Below are 18,103 nucleotides of genomic sequence, written 5' to 3' on the forward strand. Positions count from 1 at the left end.
CCTTTAAGTCTGAGGGTATTTCGCCAGTCTCGGACAACTTGCTCACCAGATGGTAGACCCTCTATATACTGCTTTCACCTTTCTAATTTCCTCTCTGCTTAGAACTGGGTTTCCATCTGAGCTCTTGATGTTCATAAAAGTGGCTCTCTTTTCTCCAAACTTCTCTTTAATTTTCCTGTAGGCACTATCTATCTTACCCCTAGTGAGATAAGCCTCTACATCCTTAAACTTGTCCTCTGCCATCCCTGCTTAGCCATTTTGCACTTCCTGTCGATCTCATTTTTGAGACGTTTGTAGTCCTTTTTGTCTGCTTCATTTACTGCATTTTTATATTTTCTCCTTTCATCAATTAAATTCAATATTTCTTCTGTTACCCAAGGATTTCTATTAGCCCTCGTCTTTTTACCTACTTGATCCTCTGCTGCCTTCACTATTTCATTCCTCAAAGCTACTCATTCTTTTTCTACTGTATTTCTTTCCCCCATTCCTGTCAATTGTTCCCTTATGCTCTCCCTGAAACTCTGCACAACCTCTGGTTTAGTCAATTTATCCAGGTCCCATCTCCTTAACTTCCCACCTTTTTGCAATTTCTTCAGTTTTAATCTACAGTTCATAACCAATAGATTATGGTCAGAGTCCACATCTGCCCCTAGAAATGTCCTACAATTTAAAACCTGGTTCATAAATCTTTGTCTTACCATTATATAATCTATCTGATACCTTTTAGTATCTCCAGGATTCTTCCATGTATACAACCTTCTTTTATGATTCTTGAACCAAGTGTTAGCTATGATTAAGTTATGCTCTGTGCAAAATTCTACCAGACGGCTTCCTCTTTCATTTCTTAGCCCCAATCCATATTCACCTACTATGTTTCCTTCTCTCCCTTTTCCTACTGTCGAATTCCAGTCTGACATGACTCTTAAATTTTCGTCTCCCTTCACTACCTGAATAATTTCTTTTATCTCATCATACATTTCTTCAATTTCTGCAGAGCTAGTTGGCATATAAACTTGTACTACTGTAGTAGGCATGGGCTTCGTGTCTATCTTGGCCACTATAATGCATTCACTATGCTGTTTGTAGTACTTACCCGCACTCCGCTTTTTTTAAATTCATTATTAAACCTACTCCTGCATTACCCCTATTTGATTTTGTATTTATAATCCTGTTTTCACCTGACCAGAAGTCTTGTTCCTCCTGCCACCGAACGTCACTAATTCCCACTATATCTAACATTAACTTATCCATTTCCCTTTTTAAAAGTTCTAACCTACCTGCCCGATTAAGGGATCTGCCATTCCACGCCCCGATCCGTAGAATGCCAGTTTTCTTTCTCCTGATAACGACGTCCTCCTGAGTAGTCCCCGCCCGGAGATCCAAATGGGGGACTATTTTAAATCCGGAATATTTTACCCAAGAGGACGCCATCATCATTTAACCATACAGTAAAGCTGCATGCCCTCGGGAAAAATTACGGCTGTAGTTTCCCCTTGCTTTCAACCGTTCACAGTACCACAACAGCACGGCCGTTTTGTTTAGTGTTACAAGGCCAGATCAGTCAATCATTCAGACTGTTGCCCCTGCAACTACTGAAAAGGCTGCTGCCCATCTTCAGGAACCACACGTTTGTCTGACCTCTCAAGCGATACCCCTCCGTTGTGGTTGCACCTACGGTACGGCTACCTGTATCGTTGAGGCACGCAAGATTCCCCACCAACGGCAAGGTTCATGGTTCATGGGTTTATGGGAGCGTAAGCGAGACTGAATTATAAAACACGTCGGTACGTTAATAACCTACTCATTTCAACAGTGATTTGCGACTGGTTGATTCAGCCATTTATTCAAACAACAGCAAAATGAAGATGGATAGCACAGTTTTGAAACAGAAGAATGCCTTTCTTTTCTAGACTAGAGATAATGCAGCGACCTCTTGGATCTCCAACTGCACTCAGTTGGGAAACAGGTATTGTGATGTGATGCCTGCTGTAATTGAGTTCCACTTTTGGCAAAGCGGATATTAATTTCTCTCCTTAAATCCCGCAACACGGTAACCACAAGAACATCGTCCATTTGCGTTCTGTCCTGAATAGCTACCCATTTCTTTTTGGATTCATAGACAGTCGTACCATTATACATTACTCCTCTTTTACAATTACTTGTAGCGTACATTTCGACAAGGCAACTGTAAAATCATTGTACACCAATGTTCCTAGACTAGTACCTGTACCTTCTGGAGCCAAGGAACAGTCTGTTGTGCTCCTTGCCTTTCACTACAGCCTTTAGTGAGCATACAGGGTGGTCCATCAATCGTGACCGGGCCAAATATCTCACGAAATAAGCGTCAAACGAAAAAACCATAAAGAACGGAACTTGTCTAGCTTGAAGGGGGAAATCAGATGGCGCTATAGTTGGCCCCCTAGATGGCGCTGCCATAGGTCAAACGGATTACAACTGCGTTTTTTTTAAAAAATAGGAACCCCCATTTTTTATTACATATTCGTGTAGTGCGTAAAGAAATATGAATGTTTTAGTTGGACCACTTTTTTTGCTTTGTGATAGATGGCGCTGTAATAGTCACAAACATATGGCTCTCAATTTTAGACGAGCAGTTGGTAAGAGGTAGGTTTTTTAAATTAAAATACAGAACGTAGCTACGTTTGAACATTTTATTTCGGTTGTTCCAATGAGATACATGTACCTTTTTGAACTTGTCATTTCTTAGAACGCATGCTGTTACAGCGTGATTACCTGTAAATACCACATTAATGCAATAAATGCTCAAAATGATGAACGTCAACCTCAATGCATTTGGCAATACGTGTAACGACATTCCTCTCAACAGCGAGTAGTTCGCCTTCCGTAATGTTGGCACATGCATTCACAATGCGCTGACGCACGTTGTCAAGCGTTGTCGGTGGATAACGATAGCAAATATCCTTCAACTTTCCCCACAGAAAGAAATCCGGGGACGCCTGATCCGGTAAACGTGCTTCGACGACCAATCCACCTGTCATGAAATATGCTATTCAATACTGTTTCAACCGCATGCGAGCTATGTGCCGGACATCCATCATGTTGGAAGTACATTGCCATTCTGTCATGCAGTGAAACATCTTGTAATAACATCAGTAGAACATTACGTAGGAAATCAGCATACATTGCTCCATTTAGACTGCCATCGATAAAATGGGGGGCCAATTATCCTTCTTCCCATAATGTCATACCATAAATGAACCCGACAAGGTCGCTAATGTTCCACTTGTAGCAGCCATCGTGGATTTTCCGTTGCCCAATAGTGCATATTATGCCGGTTTACGTTACCGTTGTTGGTGAATGACGCTTCGTCGCTAAATAGAACACGTGCTAAAAATCTGTCAATGTCCCGTAATTGCTCTTGAGCCCAGTGGCAGAACAGAATGACGTTCAAAGTCGTCACCATGAAATTCCTGGTGCATAGAAATATGGTACGGGTACAATTGATGTTGATGTAGAATCTCAACACCGACGTTTTTGAGATTCCCGATTCTCTAGCAATTTCACACGTGGCTGAACACTTCCTGTTTCATTAAATAACGTAACTACCCGGCGAACGGTCCGGGCACTTGGATGATGTCGTCCAGGATAACGAGCAGCATACATAGCACACGCCCGTTGGGCATTTTGATCACAATAGCCATACATCAACACGATATCGACCTTTTCCGCAATTGGTAAACGGTCCATTTTAACACGGGTAATGTATCACGAAGCAAATACCGTCCGCACTGGCGGCATGTTACGTGATACCACGTACTTATACGTTTGTTACTGTTACAACGCCATCTATCACAAAAGCGAAAAAAGTGGTCCAACTGAAACATTACGTACTACACGAACATGTAATAAAAATGGGGGTCCCTATTAAAAAAAAACAAAAAAAAAAAAAACGCAGTTGATATCCGTTTGACCTATGGCAGCGCCATCTAGCTGGGCAAACATAGCGCCATCCGGTTTCCCCCTTCAAGCTAGACAAGTTTAGTTCTTTGTAGTTTTTTCGTTTGACGCTTATTTCGTGAGTTATTTGGCCCGGTCACTAGCAATAGACCACCCTGTATACAGTGAAGAGCCACAACTATTGTGCCCATATGCTTAATAGTGTGATGATCAACGTTTGGAACGCAATACATCAGTGACACTGCATGGTATGGATTCAACAAGTCCTTGCTTCACACAGGTCACACAGTTACCATAAATTACGGGTCGAGGGTACGTGCGGGCGGAGGTTGCACCCGATTGCTTCCAAAAAGTGTTCCATCGGGTTTAGCTTAGATGAATTTGGTGACTACAACATCGATCTGAGTTCACTATGATGCTCCTGAAACTACTGTCTTACGACACGGACAATTATCCTGCTTAAAGGTGTCATCATCATTGTGCATTGTGGAGGAAATCAAGCATGAAGGTTTGCTGATTGAGTACAATAATGTTCACGTTATCAGCAGCTGCCATGTTCCCTTCGATTACTTCCGCAAGCCGCATGGATGCCCATGTGAATGTGCCCCATAGCATAATACCACCCCATTGGCCTGTGCTCATGGTGTGGTGCTTGTTTCGAGCACTTGTTCACCTGCATGACTACGCTTCCAGACGTAACTATTTCCTAGGTGCAAGAAGAAATGGGATTCATCCAACGAGGCACATTTTTCCATAGATCAATGGTCCAATCTCGATGATTTTATACCCACTGCAATCGCCACTGACGACGCTGGTGGATCGACATGGAGAAAAAAAGGGGTTATGTGTCGCGAAGCTCCGTGTTTAGCAGAGGGCGTCGAATGGTGTGGTCCCTGCACTGGACTGTCACAGATCTGCAACAGATAGTCACCTATCTTGCTTTACAGAGTGGATAAGTTTCCAGCCTCCACCTACTGAGTCGGGAATGTCCTGTACTTTGTCGCCTACTCGTGGTTTTGCCACCCTTCAATTTCGATATGGCCGTCTGATCTAGACAGCAGTACACAAAAAGCCGACCTACTTCGCTGTTTACCGGATACTCGTTCCCAAGCACCTGGCCATAACATTCTGCCTTTTGCCAAAGTCGTTAATGTCAGATGGTTCAAATGGCTCTGAGTACTATGAGACTTAACATCTCAGGTCATCAGTCCCCTAGAACTTAGAACAACTTAAACCTAGCTAACCTAAGGACATCACACACATCCACGCCCGAGGCAGGATTCGAACCTGCGACCGTAGCAGTCGCGCGGTTCTGGACTGTAGCGCCTAGAACCGCTCGGCAACAGATGTCAGTATCGTAGCTAGAATATTTCTCCGTTCACCTCTGCTCCGCTTGTATACTTATGCTTAAGTTCTTTGAATGAAACTGTTGTATAGTTAGTTTGCCCAGTAAGACATGTATACTAATACAGCATCAATCTTGTGCATAGTTAATCGGCATCAGTAATATGTACAGTTAATTAATTCCAGCCCTTTCAATGTTTGTCTTACAAGAACTATCTATGAATGTTTAGGCTCTGTGGATGTAATTTTTACTTTTATTTGCGCAACAGCTTTAATTTTTGAGTGCTCGGCACCATGCAATAATAATACTAGAGCATCATCTTCCATAGGTTTTGTGTTAAATGTGCGTCATGATCTGTCTTCTATGCTTCTCAAGACGGTTTCCAAGAGCATCCCAAGAATGTGATCTCTTTAGCTTCAAGGTGACAGTGAGCTGCGGTTGAGTGGATCTCATGCTTCTATCCTTGTGTGGGGAAGCTTTGTGGAAAAGAAGGTACCCACATTTATTCGTTATGAGTTGCAAATTATTATTTTTCTCTTTGTTTGCCGGCAACAGCTGTTAATTTATAAAACCAGAGCTAACTGCACATCTTGGTTAATCCTGTCAGGCACTTTGGAAAATATGATCGCTTCATTATTTTATTTGTAGTACTCGCTTCTTCCCTGCTCTCTCGATGCCCTATCCATGTTACTTTGATCAGTGGTTTATGCACTCTCCCACGTCGTCTATCGTCGACCCATTGCTTTGCTGCTACCGTCGGACAAACACTGAGTTGGCATTGCTTCCCTCGGGTATGCCTCCTGTGTCGCACGGGATAATTACACGATATATGCTTATTGAAGCGACGAATGAAAATTTGTACGAATTCCAGGATTCGAACCTGGGTCTCGTGCCCACTAGACAGATTGACAAATTGAGGTAACATCTGATGTCTCCGAGGATATGGTCACTTTACAACCTCGCTTACCGTGTCACATTCCCGCAACGCCACCAGGTGAAATTCAATCTCGCGATGAGCTGTAGTCGTAATGTTATGGATCACCATTATAGTAGGACAGCAGATGCTGTACGCCAAAACTGAAGTTCGCCCTGGATGTAGTCCATGTTTTCTTTTCAAAAAGGTACATGACGGCTGGGCGTGCATGGGAAACTCGTAGGGTGATTTTCAACGTCACTGTGAGGTCAGGAGAGAATCATTCATAAATTGGATATTTGAAGCAGCAGCATTATTAACTTTCACCAATGCCGGGAAAAGTGAAGCACACAAAACAGATGCAAACTTGCATCCCAGAAAGTACAGAAGAAGGGGTATCGATTAAGTGTGCTGCATATACAGGAAGCGAGTTCATATAGTGATCTGTATCATGTCACTCGTAGCTGATATGCAGAATCTTCCATCAATCAGTTGTCTGGGATTTTTGAGTTCATCTTCGTTCACTGTCTCCACCAGCAAAATGGTTCAAAGGCTCTGAGTACTATGGGACTCAACTCCTGAGGTCATCAGTCCCCTAGAATTTAGAACTACTTAAACCTAACTAACCTAAGGACATCACACACAAATATGCCCGAGACAGGATTCGAACCTGCGACCGTAGCGTCTCTACCAGCAGACAGACAGCATGCCACTATTTAACAAGATTATGAGGACTGACCCAATGAGGTGGACGATAAGGCTAACTGCCAGCACTACAACGAGAAAGGGACACGTTTGCCATCAGAGTTAGCAGGACAGACGGCTGCCTAACTACACATCATATCACACAGCTTTAATCAGCAGTCCACATGAAATATTGTTCATTACGAAAAGTGTTCAGAAACCAGCAGGAAGTTTGTAAATTCTTGTTATGTTAGTCGGATTTGAGTGATACTTTCTTTGTTATGTTTTGGAACTTGTTCGAAAAGTATCTGTATAATGTTAGCCGTATTGGATATTTAGCTTTTTATCAGCTGCCAAAAAGTTAAAATATTTTTGGTAGTATTGGTGATTATTTATTTGTATAGACATGCACTAGAGAATTTTTATTAATGTTAGCTATAAGAATGTAATAAACAATACCAAAATTTTAGAGATGTTACGTGTTGCTTTTGGTGAATGTGCTACGAGAAGCGTTTACAAGTGATATAAACGGTTCGGATAAGTTCGTAAAGACATAAACCGATGAAATCACGGAAAAAGTAAACAAAAGAAAAGACTATTCGCTGAATCAAAATCAGAGAGATAGACGATGTTGAAATGTAAACTGGTGCATCTCATGAATCTTTTTCGCGGTGTTTCACGTACGAAACGTATGGCAGCAAAATGTGTTCCAAAATTGTTGAATTTCGAATAAAGCCAGTGGCGAATGCAAGTTTCTCAGCAATCGCTAGACGAAGTCATCAACGATGCAAACTTGCTAAAACATGTAAAAAGAGTGATGAAACATGAGTTTACGGATATGACGAAGTAACTAAGATTCATTTCTCTCAATCGATGCACTCTGGTTCGCCAAGACCGAAAAGGGATTCCACAAGCGCTGAGAGATGTGAAGGTTATGAACGCTGCGTTCTTCAGTTATAACGGCATGGCCCAGAACTTCTGAAACTTGATCGAACAATCAATAATGGGCACTATTTTCAAGTTGAACACCGTTTGCTTGAATCAATCCTAAAAGTCGTTCGTATCTGTGGCGGAACACTTCATGGTTTCTGCCAAATGATAATGCACCTGCGCACGCTTCGTTGTCTGTTCATGAATTTTTGGCCAGAAACACTACTGTAACGATCTCCTGAGCTCCATACTCGTTACACGTGGCCCATGCGACTTTTTTATGTGTCAAAAATAAAGAAAATGACAAGTGGCCGTCGTTCTATAATCTTAATTGGAATAAAAAATGCATCGTTGTGAGAGCTAAAAGCTACCTCATTGGTCGAATTCCAGACGTGTTTCGGAGATTAGAAAAAGCGCTGGTACATGTGCTTAATATCTAATAGCGACTGTTTTGTAGAAATTAACACGGGTGTAGACGTATAAATCAAATTATTTCCTGAAAAATTCGTTTATTTTTTGAACGCAGCTTCCATGCCTCCAACGCAGGCCAAAAGAGACTGAAAAGTACTGAGCATTCGTTAGTTTTCCTTGATTTGTTTCCATATGTGTCCTGTCAATCTCTTTTTCTTTGTGTAATATATTCCCAACTTTGTAAATTTGTAGCTCTCATCAACCTAGCATCCAGAAGTAATTGCTAGTAGGAAAGTACCGTCAGTACATACTTCGTGACCAATGTGGGGTCAGCAAGTGTAACCACTATATAATTTGGTGCCTAACATGAAACACATAGAAGTTACGTCTACAGTAATGTAACGGGTGGGGCGGGCGGGGATGAGGAGATGGATATGAGCGTGGTTGCTCGTGAGTACAATGCTGTACAAAACTTAAGAACGATATAGATGAAGTGGCAGAATATATTAAGAACTCTCTGGAAATGAATGAAAGTGCGGGAGCATGTCACCAGAGGTCTTCCAGTCGTGCACAAAAAACTGGACGTCACATATTGCAATCAGCTGGCCCCGAAACACAAATGAGTTGAAGGAACGGGAAAAGAGAGTGTACGGCAATCATCAAGCAGTTACGGCGCACTGTGGTGGTGTTCTTTATTAAAACATGGCCCGTAACAGGAGGGAGAGATATCGGGAAATCAGAAGAAGGACGGTGTGAAACGAGTGTAGCCGAGGACTTCGGTATAAACAGTAGTCTTTCACACGCACGGGAAGCGTTCCGAAGCAAAGGCACTGCTGCCCGAAGAAGAGGAGGAGATCAACTACTGTCAACTACAGCAGCAGATGACCGCTAAGTTGTGCAACGGAACCCACGTCAAATAGCGGGTACAATTGCAACCACATTTAACAGAACTGGAAGGAACGCAGTCCCACTGTCCAGAGTGGTACGGCGACTGCAGGGCTGTGGTCCTCTGCCCGACGACCAGTACGCCGATATCCGTTGACATCTGCACGTCGGCGGTACCGTTTTCGACGGTGCTAAAAACGTAGAGACTGGACAAGCAAGGAGCAGTTTGATTAGTGATTCTGGACGTACCCTCATACGGAGATGGGTGGGAACACTTAATGCACTCAGGAACATTGTCGTACATGATCGTTTCAGTGAGCCAGGTGTTATGCTGTGGGGAAACGTAACGTTGCAAGGGCATACTGACCTCGAAATCTTTGAAGACGGTACACTCACTGGCGAAAGTTACCCTTACACTGTATCCTATGTATACACGGGTGCATTCGGATCTGACTACTGCATTTTTTATTTCTTTTTATTTACTTTTTTTTACGGATGACAAAGCACGGCCATCGAACAGTGGAGATGGAAGAGTCAAATTGGGTCAAATGGCTCTGAGCGCTATGGGACTTAACATCAAAGGTCATCAGTCCCCTAGAACTTAGAACTACTTAAACCTAACTAACCTAAGGACATCACAAACATCCATGTCCGAGGCAGGATTCGAACCTGCGACCGTAGCGGTCGCGCGGTTCCAGACTGAAGCGCCTAGAACCGCTCGGCCACACCGGCCGGCTCTGGAAGAGTCCTTGAAACTTTAAGATATTCAGTGAATGGACCTGCCTGCCCATTCCCCAGACTTAAATCTCATCGAGCATGTGTGGGTTGCGGTGGGGAGAGGTATTGCGGTGCATCCACAAGAACAAACGACCATCCAGCACCTGTCAACCGCGCTGGTGGAAAAACGGAACGCCCTACAACCAAAAGTGGGTGGCCGGCTTCGAAGGAAGGAAGGAAAACCGTGTTTAACGTCCAGGCGACATAGAGGTGATTGGAGACGGAGCGTAAGCTCGGTTAGTGTGAAGGATGGGGAAGCAAAAACCCTTGCCATTTCAAATGAATCTTCCCTTTATTTGCCTCTAGCGAGTTTGGGAAATCACGGAAACCTAAGTATGGATGGCCGGACGGGGATTTGAAAGATCGTCCTCTCGAATGCGAGTGTAGTATGCTAACTACTGCGCTACCCCTCTCGGTGGCAGCTTGGAAGCACGTTACAGAGTATGCACTTCCATCCGTGGTGATCACATACTCTATTAAGAACCGTATGCAGCGTTCTGTAATGTTCAGGGCACCGTCATAGATGGGCTGGATAAAACGTAGTGGCAACACTGCCGACTGCTGTGACATGAAGGCTGTGGGTCAAATGACATGTGGGTTGTCTGTATCTGATAGCAGAAGTTCAGTTGAAGCAGTGTAGTAAGCGGCGACGGCTATGTTTGAATCAGTTCAATGTGTGCTGTCTGAATGTCTGGGAGGTCAATTCAAGCTCCATAACAGACGGTCACGGTAGCTTACTACTGCAGTTTCTTGTGACATCAGCCACGCCCCACAATGAGAAGAAAGCGACAGCACCTTCTGGGTCTGCATCTCGTCAACCTTCATGACAATGCGCGATGCCACGTGGTGAACGCCGTGCAGAAGCTCCTGCGTTTGTGGGGATGGGAAATATGTGGGGATGGGAAATACTAATTCATTCATCTTATGCACCCGGTACGAGTCCGTTTGATTACAACCTTGTCGCTAAAATGAAGGAACCAATTCATGGAACGTGCTGCAACATGGGAGAAGATATCATCTGTGCCATAGGGTGGCTGTAGCGAGACATCGACAGAGATGGACGTGCTGACGACATGTGACCCCTTCCAACTGTGTGAGAGAGGATGACAGATGCGGGGAACGGAAGGCAGTGAATGTCTGTCAGTAAAGTCTGGTGTAAATTACAGCAGGGTTGCCTCTTGTGTTTATCAGATCCATGTAAAACGGCCTGAGTTCAATGTAAATATTGTCTCTGAAGAAAAGTATCATTTCGGTTCGTCTCATTGCGTATTTCTTCGGTACTGTACTGTACTTTAGAAACTGTAAAAACCATTCAAAAGGCAAGATTTAAAAAATATTTTTTATTCAAGACAACTGGTCTCAACCGTCCTATTGTCATCTCTAGGTCCCAAACATTTTCTGTGAAGTAAAACGTGTCCACTCTACGCCGAATCTCCTGACATCTTATGTATGAGGTTCAGCGTAAAATGAACATGAAAACAGATCGCCCTTCAGTATTCTCACAATGAGAAAATTCAATCATTGGAACAATTTTTTCTATGTTTGATCCAAGTTTCATCGAACTGTGCTACTTGGCAACTTCACAGCATGCGAAATTTAATTTCGTCCTTAAGTTTTGTATACCATCTTATATGAAACGACATGTACGTACACACTAAAGATTGCAATAGTTCACATGCAGACAGAGATTTTTGGTATCTCACACTGGGTTGTACTCAGTTGTGAGGCTGCTTTTTCAAGTGTATTTTTTTATGGGAAGGTTGTATGTTGGTCCTTGAAACTCCTTAACTTTTCAGCCGTGACAACGTGGTGGTGCCCAATTAATCTTTCTTCGTGTCCTCAAATCCCAAACTCTGCCGCTATACGAAATTAGGTGCAGGCCCTTACTTTTCTATAATCACTGTTCGACGTCTATACATTTTACAGTTCATGGTTTCCCCCCACCTCGCCACGTTTCCAGTTCACAGGCTGCTAGTAAATCAGCTCAACACTTGCAACGTGGTGGCGGGAGGGAACATTGAGGAAGGGATTCTGAATACTTACTAAAAAATGGAATAAAATGAGTTTTATACCACAGAAGGGAACATATGCATACAATAGCCATTTTGAAATACGTGAACGGGCAATAGTTTTCATTACACGTGTCTAAGACCGACATGCTTGCACGCCCGATTATTGAAGGGATATTTCACAGACATCACAACATTGTGCAGATGTAACTCATAATGAATGATTGATCATCACAGGACAGACTATCACATTTTGTTATAATACAGGATTAAACATTAGACATGTTCTCAGTACATGAAGCAAGTTGTAAATACACTTCTCCATCTACGATCAACTCGTGCTAGCACTAACAGGTGAAACTGTAGGAAAGGCATATACCGCTCACCGCTAACTCCTATTGGCTCTGTGGGTGCAAACAACACCGTCCCAAAAACACCAAAAAAAGTGCCCACTCGCACTTGTGCTGGCACACATTCGAAAGGGAAAGCAAAATAAAAGGAAAAACTGACTGTATGCTGGCATGATGTGTCACTGATGTAACGTTGTATGGTTGCTGACGGCTGTTACACAACATTAGATTGTAGACGATACCGGTACCCTAAAAAAACTATTTCAGAATTCTGCTTACTGTGTTTATGTAAACATAAAAACATTATAGAATATAAGAGATGGATAGTGACATTCGAAAATTTATAAGCTATATTGTTGTCGAAATTTCTTTAAGAGAAAAAAATCAACGAAAGCCAAAGGAAAATTCAAACAAATAAGGTGGGCCTTGTTTCATACCCAGCATCATCTAATAGACGAAATCAGTATTTTACAGATCCGATGTAGAGATAGCGTCTTTAATTAGTAATCAAAACGTCATCGGTCTAAGGTTCGAAAGCCGCCACCGCTTCCATTTTGATTAATAATCAGCATTGACCAGCGAAGACTCCCGGCGTAAGTCAACCTCATTTTGCCAACGACATTGTGAAAGAGGGCGGAGGAGCGGACAGAGGATTAGAGCACTCTCTTGTCTTAGGGGTGGGAAACTGCTCCTGAAGGCGGAAGATTCAGCAGTGATTAACGGCACGAGGATGCAGGAAGCAATGGAAACTACTGCATTAAAGACACTACGTGTATCCACAGGACATGTGGCCTGTAATTGAAAAGAGCCATGATGATCTCTTCCATGGCAAAATATTCCAGAATAGTCCCCCATCCTCCGGATCTCCAAGAGGGGAATGCCAAGGTGGCGATAAGCCATGACATAGAGAAAAAATGGGAAATTTGTGGTAAGATATTATGGGACCAATCGACAGTAAACTAACATCGACAACGATAGTTCAGGTATAGATGCCGATGTCACAGGGTGAAGATGAAGAGACAGGGAAGATATGTGACCATATTGAAAGGGTAATACAATACGTAAAGGGAGATGAAACTCTAATACTTATGCAGATGTAGTGGAAAGTGTAGAAGAGAAGGCTACAGGAGAATAAGGGCTTGGGACAAGGAATGAGAAAGACTAATTGAGTTCTGTAATAAATTTCAACTAGTAAAAGGGAATATTCAGTTCAAGAATCACAAGAGGAGGAGGTACACTTGGAAAAGGCCAGGTGATACGGGAAGATTCAGTTAGATTACATCATGGTGAGGCAATATCAGATAATGGATTGTAAGGCTTACCCAGAAGCAGATATAGACTCAGATCACAATTTAGTGGTGAAGAAGAGCAGGCGGAAGTTAAAGAAATTAGTCAGGAACAATCAATGTGGCAAGAAGTGGGACACGGAGGTACTAAACAATGACGAGATATGCTTGAAGTTGTCTAAGGCTGTAGATACAATAATAAGAAATAGCTCAGTAGGCAGTAAAGTTGAAGAGGAATGGACATCTCAACAAATGGGAATTACAGAAGTTGAAAAAAAAACGTAGGTACAAAGAAAGCAACTGCCAAAAAACCATGGATAACAGAAGAAATACTTCAGCTGACTGCTGAAACAAGGACGTACATAAAATTCTCAGGGAAATTCGGGAATACAGAAATACAAATCGTTGAGGAATGAAATAAGTAGGAACTGCAGGGAAGCTAAGACGAAATGGCTCCATGAAAAATGTGAAGAAATTGAAAAAGAAATGATTGTCGGAAGGACTGAGTCAGCATCTAATCAAAACAACCTTCGGCGAAATTAAAAGCAAGGGTGGTAACATTAAGAGCGTAACGCGAATTCCACTGTTAAATGCACAGGAGAGAGCGGATAGGTGGAAAGAGTTCATTGAAGGTCTCTATGAGGGGAAGATTTGTCTAATGTGACAGAAGAAGGAACAGGAGTCGCTGTAGAAGAGATAGGGGATCCAGTATTAGAATAAGAATTTAAGACAGCTTCGGAGGACTTAAGATCAAATAATCCAGAAGAGTTAGACAAAAGTTCCGTCAACATTTCTAAAATCATTGGGGAAAGTGGCAACAAAACGACTATTCAAGTTGGTGTGTAGAATTTATGAGTCTGGTGACCTAAGATCTGACTGTAGGAAAAATATCATCTACACAGTTCCGAAGACTGTAAGTGCTGAGAAGTGCGAGAATTATCGCACAGTCAGCTTAACAGATCATGCAACCAAAATGCTGACATGAATAATATACAGAAGAATGAATACGAGAATTGAGGGGATGTTAGGTAACAATCAGTTTGGCTTTAGGAGAGGTAAAGACACCAGAGAGGCAATTCTGACGTTGCGGTTGATAATGGAAGTAAGACAAAAGAAAATCAAGACATGTTCATAGGATTTGTCGACCTGGAAGAAACGTTCGACAATGTAAAATGGTGTAAGATGTTCGAAATTTTGAGGAAAACAGATGTAAGCTATATTGAGAGACGGGTAATATACAATGTGTACGAGAGCCAAGAGAGAATAATAAGAGTGGATGACCAAGAAAGAAGTGCTCGGATTACAAAAGGAAGTAAGACAGGAATATAGTCTTCCGCCCCTAATGTCCAATGTGTACATCGAAGAAGCAATGATGGAAATAAAAGAATGGTGCACGAGTGTAACTAAAATGCAAGATGAACGGACATCAGTGATACGATTCACTGATGACATAGCCATCCTGATTGAAAGTGAAGAATTACATGGTCTGCTGAACGGAAAGGACAACGTAATGAGTGCAGAATATGGGTTGAGGGTTGTTATGTCCTCACTATAACACAACAAATATTCAGTGATAACCAAATTTATTTGACCTTCTGTCACTCAAAACAAAACTTAAGTTCGACTACATAACACTTCGCTGGCTGTAGCGCCAAGGAGAAACCAGAGTCACTAGTAGAGAATACAAGTCCAAACCACTGCCAACCAGTCGATACCGACGCGTGGCAAGTTTCCAGCCAGGGAGGCCACAGTACGGTTCGGTCGTCGTGAATCCAGCAGCCGGGTAGTAACACAGTCATCGGCGAAGATTGAACTGGTTAAACGGGCTCAGGGAGCTCGCTTAAATCCGCAGGTCCGGCCATCAGAGTGTTGGGCGCGTGTGTACGCTGCCGCTAACCTCCGCGACGACGCGTTAACTTGCGCCAGTTGTTGACTTCGTGTGCGGCGCCAGCAGTACTCGCTGTGTGCCGCGCGTGTTGTAGCACGCAGCACCGAGTTGACGGCTGCTGTGCGGCAGCCGATACGACAAGAGTAAATGGAAGAAAGAAAAAAAGTAATGAGAAGTAGCAAAAGTGAGAACAACGAGAAACTTAACATCAGGATTGATGGTCGCAAAGCAAATGAAGCTAAGGAATTCTACGACCTGAGCACCAAAATACCCAATGACAGACAGAGCAAGAAGGATATCAAAAGCTGATTAGCATTGGCAAAATGGTTCAAATGGCTCTGAGCACTATGGGACTCAACTGCTGTGGTCATTAGTCCCCTAGAACTTAGAACTACTTAAACCTAACTAACCTAAGGACATCACACACATCCATGCCCGAGGCAGGATTCGAACCTGCGACCGTAGCAGTCGCACGGTTCCGGACTGCGCGCCTAGAACCGCGAGACCACCGCGGCCGGCCATTGGCAAAAAAGGGCATTTCTGGCCAAGAGGCGTCTACTAGTATCTAACATAGGTCTTAATTTGAGGAAGAAATTTCTGAGGATGTACTTTTGGAGTACAGAATTGTATGGTAGTGAAACATGGACTGTGGGATAACCGGAACAGAAGAGACTCAAAGCATTTGACATGTGGCGCTACAGATGAATGTTGAAAATTATGTGGACTGATAAGGTAAGGAATGAGGAGGTTCTGCGCAAAATCAGAGAGGAAAGGAATAAGTGGACAACACTGACAAGGAGAAGGGACTGGATGATAGGACATCTGTCGATGAATGACTTGCATGGTACTAGAGGTAGCTGTAGACGGCAAAACTGTGGTGGAAGACAGAGGTTGGAATACATCCAGCAAATAATTGAGGACGTAGGTTGCAAGTGCTTCTCTGAGATGAAGAGGTTGGCACAGGTAAGGAATTCGTGGCGGGCCGCATCAAACCAGTCAGGAGACTCATGACTCAAAAAAGATCAGTTGTTTGTCTCGGTTCTCTTTTCCTTTTTTTTTGGTCCTCATACATTTTACCGCTTAATACACCTCAATGCTATTACAGTTTCTTCTGTACACCTCAGGTAAACAAAGGCTTCGGACCAAATGTTTCTTGTTACTATCACTGAATGAAGTTAAAAGTCAGGAGGATGAAAACTACTCTTTACGACAGAGGCAGTCAGAAGTAAGAAAGATATAAAAGTTTCTATTCTGCTCGAAACAACAAAGTAGTTTAACTGAAGAACAACGAGAAACACGTACAATCGCACTATCGCGAAGTAAAGAAAGGCGAAATGTTGTAACAGTAGTTGTTACGTCTGGAGGCGCACGGATGAAGACAAGGATTCGTGATATTGATAGCTATTGTATGTTACGATTCTTCAGTGTTAATGATTAGACAGTGGGTAGTTAAAATCTAATTTTTCAGGTAAAATTTATCTTCTATGCAGTCACTTGAGTAACGACGCTAACTTCTGTTGCAAGCCGTTAGAAATGAAGGCTGAACGAGCGCCTGGTTTGGAGGCAACCCCCATGCATGTGGAGTCTGGCAGGTAGTATCAGATATAACCATGTTCAAGTGGAAAAGAAGAGAAGAAGAAGCTGACAGAACATGAGAGATCATAATAGTCACAGAGTGCTCATTCTCTTACCTCTGATGAGCTTAGAAAGAAATCTGAAAGTTTTGTGACTGGTAGACTAATGTCTTCATTACGTCATTAGGCGACATGCATAGTGAAGTTTTCTCTCTTACAGCTGAAGTAAAACATTGATATGAATAATTGTGCTGTCTACTTGTAACATAGCAAGTTATCACGAGATGACATTCGTTGCAGTAAGGCACGCATCCGGTTGGTGCGGTGGCTGCATAATGGCTACGTTTTTTTTTTTTTTTCCTCTTTCCTCACAGCGCAACTGACGTTGCCTGTTGTGAGAACAGCATAAAGTAACATTCAGTCGTACGAAAATTCATACCCTCTACGAATCTAAATAATCCATATTAGTTATAATTCGATTTTGTTATTAATGGAATGATGCTGTCAAAATTTTAGATTATTATTCATTATAGTTTCAGAGATAATGAAAATTACCTACTAAAGTCCTAAAACCGACGTTTACGTTTTAAAACCCAGTTAGGAACAATAACAAATCGACTTTCATTATTGTTTGAAGCCATTACTAAGTTATCAATGCATAAAATGAATCAATTAGAATTTTATTTTCAAAACTTCAGTTACTTTATATGTAGTGCAATCACGATTCAGATGCGTATGTCGGTGTGAGCTTGCTTTTGAATAAAAGTAGCTGGAATGAAAGTTAGAGGCGGAATACGTTTATTTATCAATTTGGAGAATATTTTCAACTTCGCTTATTTTGATTAAATAATATACTAGAAATTGATGTTTCAATGACATTAATAAGTATTCTGTAAGGTGAAGATCTAGTGAGTTCATTTCGGTTAGAACGTGTCGTGACTGAAGCGACTGGAGTTACGAACATTTTAATGAAAGTTTTGTGTGTCTAAATTAAATAGTTGGAGATTTATGAGCTTGTGAACTTTCTGGTGGTATTAACAATTCCGCGTGGCATATTTCGTACTCTGTACGGAATACTTTGGCTAGCACTTCTTTTTAAGAAGACCACTGAAACG

The sequence above is a fragment of the Schistocerca gregaria genome, chromosome 1, assembly GCF_023897955.1.
Source record: "Schistocerca gregaria isolate iqSchGreg1 chromosome 1, iqSchGreg1.2, whole genome shotgun sequence".
Classification (NCBI taxonomy): domain Eukaryota; kingdom Metazoa; phylum Arthropoda; class Insecta; order Orthoptera; family Acrididae; genus Schistocerca; species Schistocerca gregaria.